Here is an 8,014-nt window from a genome sequence, read left to right as displayed (position 1 = left end):
CAACTCATAACAATAATCATCATTGGTTTCTATAACAATAATACTTAAGATATGGAAACAAACAATAGTAACTAGTCAAAGCATATCACATTTTTTACAAGTTTGTGTTGAAAAACTTAGTCAAATTTAGTAAAACTAAGGGAAAAAACATATTTTGAAAATATGAGTTTTACATATTTTGAAGTTACTTATCACTCTTAAATATACAAGTTATTCAAAAACTAGCGTAGAAGACTTCCACGGAAGTCTTCTCGGATCAGTTAGAAACTTTAATTAACGTGAATGTTTGTAACCTCATAAATATCACCAATTAAGTTATAAATTTCATTCAGTTGCCCTAATATTGACTAATATACATGAATTAACAAAAAAAATATTAAAAAGTCTTTATAGGTTTAGAGAAAATGAAAGTTTATTAAACTTCTAGGAAGTCGTCCATTTAGGTTAGTTTTGCAATTGTTTTTTAACCTAGACGACTTACCTGTAAGTCGTCCACCTTTGTTTGATAAAAAAAAAGATCGAGACGACATACATGTAAGTCGTCTAAGGAAAACAGTTTAGTTTTGCATTTGACCGGAATGTGTCAGAAATTTGACTTTTCCTAGACGATTTACAAGTTAGTCGTCAAGTAGAAAATTAAAAAAAATTAATATTTTGTTTTTTCTAGACGACTAACTTGTAAGTCGTCTCAGGTTAGTTTTGCAATTGAATTATTAAACAAAAAAATTATTTGTTTCTAAACGACTTACACGTTAATCGTCTCGATTTTTTTTCCTAGATGACTAACCTGTAAGTCTTCCAAGATAAGCAAGGTTTGACAAGAATCTCGGAATAAAATCCTGGACGACTTACATGTAAGTCGTCAGACGGACGATTTCCGTGTAAGTCGTCTAGAAAAAAAATATTTTTGTTTAATATTTCAATTGCGAAACTAACCTCAGACTAGAAAAAAATATTATTATTTCTTTAATTTTCTATTGGACGACTAACTTGTAAGTCGTCAAGGAAAAGTCAAATTTCTGACACATTCCGGTCAAATGCAAAACTAACCCGTTCAAATGCAAATGTAAGTCGTCTCGATTTTTTTTTTTTATTATCAAACAAAGGTGAACGACTAACCTGTAAGTCGTCTAGAAAAAATAAATTAAAAGTCAATTGCAAAACAAACCTCTGCATTGACCAGACGACTTCCAGGAAAGTCGTCTACAGCCAGAGACTTACTTGTAAGTTGTCTAGATGAACATATCTGGAAAAAATCTCAATTTTATAGTTTCAACCAGTGAGATAACTTGTTTAGCACACATAAGTCTTTTCCAAGCACCCATAATCTCAAACAAAAGTGACCCACCAAGAATCACAAGCTTCAATGGCTCTATGACCATAAAAAAATTTGAAATTAAAATCTTGAGAGTTTTTTTGGATTAATATGGAGAGAAAGTGAAAGAAATGTTGTTTTTAGTTGATAAGAATTGAGAAAGAAGAAGTGTAAATCGATTTAAGGTTCATTAAGAGCTTCAAATTGGTTGTTCATGGTGGTTGATGTATTGATGGCAATGACAATCTTGTAAATATATGAAGATGATGAGGTTGCGAGAGTAAAAATGTCATTTCGAAAAGAAAAAAAGAAAAAGAAAGCTAATGGCATTTTAGTAAATAATATGGACTTATGAGGTAAATAGGGCAAAAAAATCCAAAAAAGACATAGGTTAGTTTTGTGGTTGACTTCATGTTTTGAGTCAATTTTGCAAAAATCCCTAAATATATAGTATATTTTAATAAAAATATTTATCATTGAGACTTCCTACTTATATGACTTTATTAACATCTGTATATTTGATGTAACAAAAAGTTTAAACAATTAATCCCAAATGTTCCATATGATATTTTTCGATGCAAATTTCAAACTTAAAATATTAAGGTCTCAATACTCTTTCAATGCAAATTTCAAAATTAACATATTTTTGTTTTTTTAAAAGGTACATAGTTTAATTTAAATAATATTAAAATATATATATATATATATATATATATATATATATATTATCTAACATGAATATCTATTAAATCAAAATTCATATTAATACGATTTTATGATCATTGTATCTTTTTATAACAAAACATATTAATATTTTTTTATTATATGGTTAATGTGATTTTTAATTTCTTTTAATAATATAAATTAAACAAAAATGAAGAAAGATACAAAAGTTGTTATCAAATTTTTATTTATTCATAATTATTAATTGTCATGTATATGTTAATCATATTAGGTGACACCGTAGCTTTTTAAGGAATAAATACACGTTTTTTATATTTTGAGTTAATATAATGTTCATTAGCAATTGAATTTTTTTGACCTAAAAATTATTCAATTGATTTTTATGCTGCCACGTAAACTAAATTAACATTTTAATTAAGTGACACATTATTAAGTCTCTTTTGTAATAAGTACAAAATATATGTTACAACTTTTTAAATGATTCACAATTAATATATAGGGGATTATCACGACTAATGCATAACAAGTGTTTCATTTTGGTCAACAGATGTTTTATGGAGATTCAAAGGGGACAATGGAGAATTTGATGAAGGTCTTACAAGAGATGTTAAGGGCATCCTGAGCTTGTATGAAGCTGCTCACATGGGAACGACTACAGATTATATATTGGATGAAGCCTTAGGCCTCACAATACGTTACTTGGAATCGTTAGCTGCAAGAGGGACATGCAAACTTAATCTCTTAAGGCGTATACGGAATGCACTGGACCAACCGCAACATAAGAATTTGGAGATAATAGTTGCAATGGAGTATATCCAGTTGTACGAACAAGAAGAAAATTGCAACAAGACGTTGCTAGATTTGCCAAACTTAATTTAAATCCCTGCAGCTACAATACGTTCAAGAACTCAAAATCCTTTCGAAGTTTGTAACTATTCTCCTACAATAATTACTAGTTTTTATATATTATATACATTTAAGAGTTTAATACTTTAAATGTTTGGATGCAAGATGGTACAAGGAACAGTACTTTGAATCGAAGTTGCCACCTTACTACAGAGACAGATTTGTGGAAATGCACTTCCTTACGCTAACGTACTTCGAGCCAAATTACTCACGTATGAGGTTTATTCTAACTAAGTTATTCACTGTTGAAATCATTCTAGACGATACGTGTGACAGATATGCTTCTCTTCGCGAGGTAGAAAGCCTCGCCAATACCCTCGAAAGGTATACTATGTTTGATCGGGAAACGGTACGGAACGAGAGAACGTTCGGTTTTAAAGGTGGGTTTAAGCAAAGACGTCTTATTAATGGTCGGAAGAGCGTTTCGTCGGTTACAAGGGAAGGAAATGCGTGAAAGGAAAGGGCTTTGGGCCGCACTTGATCTGGCTAACCAATTCCGCGCATTTGTGAGGAGCGTAGACGAGAGGAGCGTAGACGAGAGGAGTTGGCCCGTCATACTCAAACGAAACACGGTCAGGAAACTCGACTCTCAAAGTCTTCCTTACGACCGGAATACCACCAGTCGATGGACTGGGGACTGACGTCCCAGGGTTCGATGAAATAGCAACGGGGGAAACTTGGCGCTTGGTCGTCCCTTGCTCAGTACCAGTTTGCTTCGACCTTTTCTTCTGAAGCGGAACCTCGGGTGAGACATTCCGAGGTTCATCCGCTAGGGCCAAGTTAAGAGAGGACCCGTCAGTCGGATCAGATGGAGCAGGGGGGAAGCAATTCCGCTGTCTTGACCCGTGACGCTATCCTCCAAAGATAGTCGCTTCTTCTTCTTTCTCTTCTTCGTCGACGGCTCTGCAGCCTCCGAACGATCGCCTTCCTCTGGAAGAGTCTCGCGATCATCATTGACAGGCGGCTCGTCATGGGTTCTCTTCTTGCTCTTTTTCTTCTTAGGAGCAGCGGCAACAACACTAAACGAGGACTCGCGATGGTCAGAACTCGCGAGGGTCACGTCGTCAGTCACCAACTCGTTAGGAGGCACCAACGGCTCGGCATGTGACAAGCCAAGCTCTCCCGCCATCATAGCGCTCAGGTCCGGAAGGCCCCTCATCTTCCTTGCTGCGTTGATATTCTTCTGCTCTTCACCGGTGAACTGCAAAATACGTCTCTTGGTTTTGTTAACCGACGGAAGGTAACTCGAATCCCAATCCCCTGCAAAGGATATATAGAAAAAAAACAAAAAAGGAGACTAATTCACCAAGGAGAGAGTAGAAGTCCACAACGTGACATATAAAAAGAAAAAATGGACTTACTCCTGGAAATACGGTCGATCGAACGAGGAACCCTTTCCCAAGAAATATTCCCCCAGTGCTCTTGAGCGAGTCTCGCGATAGCACGAGCGTTCGCAAGAAACTCTTCCGGGTATTCGCGAGAAGTCGGATGGTCGGCTACAAAGAAAAAAGACAGTGAAAATAGAAGGCAGTTAGTATGCGAAGAAATAGTACGAGTTAACGAAAGTGTTCTACCAAGCAAAGTGTTCCACAAGACACAATAGTCATCGTCTGGAGGGTCCTCGAAGGCAGAATTATTGCATTTAACTTAGAAATAGGACCTCTGCCAATCGAGCGTCTTATTAGGATGCCCCCCTATCACGTTGTAGCTTGGCCGCATTTTTATCGATAGAAGGCCATCCTCCAACGAACTGACGGACATCAATTTTTCGAAGGTACGAACGCTCAGCGAGATATCGATCTCGGCAGCCATAACCATCAAAGCAACTGCAATACGCCACGAACCGTTCAAAAATTGACTTATCGCTGCATCTCGGCGCCTCGCGTATGCCATGACTAGTCGGGGAATTGGGAACCAAAACTTCGTATCGTCACGAAAATAGGACTCGTAGACGCATTGATACCCAACCAGTGGCGACCAAGGCCTTTGGCTCGCCGAGGGAATCAAGAAAGTCACCCCAAATCCGCGGCATTCCCTCAGGAGCCTCTTCACGCTGTTAGGAGTTGATTGCGTCTTCATAACGTTCTCCCAAGCCTGACCGCTCACATCTGGAGAGCGCAGAAACTCGGGAGCTATCGCCAGCAGCTCCTCGAAGATCACCCCAGGATAATAGCTCGTCGGCATATAGTCAGCAGGAAGGACCCCGTCTCTCGCACCGCCAGAACCGTCTCTATCGCAAGCCTGCGGCTTGGCTTGGTTTCCCCTTACTTCTTGACGGAATGAATGCGCAGAATCGGAAACTAGGATCCTTTGAGACAGATCCAGGCTCCCGGTGTCCATCATCGCGTCATGATGAACCCGTTCGAACTCCTCGAGTGGAACCTCGCCCGCGTCTCTCAAGGGACGAGATACGGTCGCGACCTCTTTCCCTTTCTGTTCGCGAGATAACCTCCCCCCAGACGACATATCGCTATCTATATTACAACAACAACCTAGAGAGAAGTGGAGGGAAAGAGAGAGAAAGTACCTGGATAACGCGGAGAAGAATAGAGGGGGAGAGAAACAATCAAGTATTTATAAGGGAGAGATGGAGTGCTTCCCTGAGGCGTCATCATGATACCTACGTGGGCCTAGGAACAGTATTTTACACCTAAGGAGTACTTTTGTTGCGGTCCATCGATGGAGTGTTCCATCCATGACGACATAATGCGCACTGCGTCTTTTGAGTCGTCTTGCTTCCCATTTCTCTGTAGGTAGTATCCCGTCGGATAGGTAAGCGATGAATTCCGTTCGCCAATCTTCGAGTTGCTCTTCCGTTGTGCGAGGTTCCCCTTCGTCGATATCCATGGCGTCGGCAATAGATGCTGCAATGGCAACTTGTTCCGTCGGTGGGCTGATGCTTGGCTTTTCAATTCTATGTATTGGGATTGTCCTTTTCACCTGATCGTGTAGCTTACTCGCAAGGGCTGCGAGTGCGTCCGCACATACGTTCTCTCCGCGAGGGACTTTCGTTAGCTCAAAGAATTCAAAATCTTGTGTAAGATCTTTGACGAGTTTCAAGTAAGCATCCATCCTATTGTTCCTGACGTCGTAGTCTCCAAGAAATTGACTCACCACGAGTTGGGAGTCACAGTATGCATTGACTCGCCTAGCGTTTACTGCCTTTGCGAGACGAAGGCCTGCAATGAGAGACTCGTATTCAGCTTCGTTGTTGGACGCCGGAAAATCAAATCTGAACGACTGTCGGATTAGTTCGCCTGTCGGTGACTGGAGTTGTACGCCCGCTCCTGAACCTTTGTTCATAGATGAACCATCTACGTGCAGTATCCAGTTCAGGCTTGGCAGCACAAGATCTTGTTCTAACTCCGGCGTTAGCTCGATCAGGAAATCAGCAAGAACTTGCGACTTAGTAGCTGTGCGGTTCTTGTACACGATGTCGGGTTCGCTAAGCTCAATAGCCCACTTTGTTAGCCTTCCCGATTGGTTGGTGTTTTGCATTACCGTCCTGAGGGGATGGTTGGAGAGCACCTCGATAGTGTGCGATTGGAAATAAGGTCTGAGTTTTCTTGCCGAGGTGATGATAGCTAGGGCCATCTTTTCCAAGGTTGGGTATCTCGTTTCCGGTTCCGTCATCCGCTTGCTGGTGTAGAAAATAGGTTTCTTTTCGCCACGGTCTTCTCGTATTAGGACGCTGCTAACAGCCGAGGAGGTGACGGCAATGTATAAGGATAGAGTGTCTCCGACCTCGGGCTTTGACAGAACTGGAGGTGTCGTTAGGTTATGCTTTAGTTGATTGAAGGCTTCCTCGCATTTTTTGTCCCAAACGAATCATTTAATTCCTCGCAAGAGCTCATAGAACGGGAGGCATTTGTCTGTGGATCTTGAGATGAACCTGTTCAGTGCCGCAATCCTTCCGGTTAAACGCTGAACCTCGCGGGTGTTCTTCGGACTAGGGAGATCGAGGATTGCCGCTATTTTTTTGGGGTTTTCTTCGATGTCTCGCTGGGTGACAATGTAACCTAGGAACTCTCCAGACGTGACGCCAAAGGTGCATTTCGCCGGATTGAGCTTCATCCCGTACTTGTTCAGCGTTTTGAAGCAGTCTCGTAAGTGATTGAGATGATCCTTGGCGCGATGTGATTTTACCAGTATATCATCAATGTAGACTTCCATAGTGTTGCCGAGTTTGTCGGCAAACATTCTATTGACCAGACGCTGGTAAGTCGCTCCTGCGTCCTTTAGGCCGAAAGGCATGACCTTGTAGCAATATGTCCCTCTGTCCGTTATGAACACCATTTTCTCGCGATCGTCCGTATGCATCATGAATTGATTGTACCCGGAGAAAGCGTCCATAAATGTTAGGAGTTCGTTGCCGGCAGTCGACTCCACCAAACGGTCGATATCCGGGAGAGGGTAACTGTCTTTTGGACATGCTTTATTCAAATCCGTGAAGTCAACACAAATGCGCCATTTCCCATTTTTCTTTTTAACAACGACGGGGTTTGCTACCCATTCCGGGTACCGTACTTCGGCGATGAAGACTGCGTCGAGCAACCTGTCAACTTCCTCATTCACTGCTTTGGACCGTTCGGGTCCGAGCTTTCGTCTCTTCTGTCGAATAGGCTTAAACGTCGGATCGACGTTTAATTCGTGAGATGTTATTGCGGGGTCTATACCCTTCAAATCAGAAGTTACCCATGCAAAGATCGAGGCATTTTCTTTGAGGAAAGAATGATTAATGATTGCAGGTCGTCGGAGAGATAGGCGCCAATGCGCACGACCTTCGACGAGTCGGCTCCATCGATGGGAACCTCGCGGATTTCTTCCTTCTGAGGGTAGATATTATGTATTGGTTTGGTGACCGTGTTGACGAGAGAAGGTGATTGTTGCAGCTTGACTGCGGCGATAAGGAGCTCTCTCGCGGCCCGTTGGTCCCCGCGAATCATCTGCGTCGTTCCATCTTTCCCAGTGAACTTAACGCATTGGTGATAGGTGGAGGGAATGGCTTTCATGGAGTGTAACCATGGCATTCCGAGGATTGTGTTGTAGGGCGCCTTAGCCTGGATAACAGAGAACTTAACAGTGCGGGTCACATCACCTGCGTAAACT

The 8,014-nt window shown here is 41.5% G+C and overlaps 1 pseudogene; it reads left to right on the top strand.

Moving 5' to 3' along the window:
- LOC106344825 overlaps nt 1-8,014 on the top strand; it is a 23,654-nt pseudogene that overhangs the window by 11,871 nt on the left and 3,769 nt on the right.

Source organism: Brassica oleracea, chromosome C5 (genome assembly GCF_000695525.1).
Source record: "Brassica oleracea var. oleracea cultivar TO1000 chromosome C5, BOL, whole genome shotgun sequence".
Classification (NCBI taxonomy): Eukaryota; Viridiplantae; Streptophyta; class Magnoliopsida; order Brassicales; family Brassicaceae; genus Brassica; species Brassica oleracea.
This window is presented reverse-complemented; position numbering and strand designations above follow the sequence as displayed.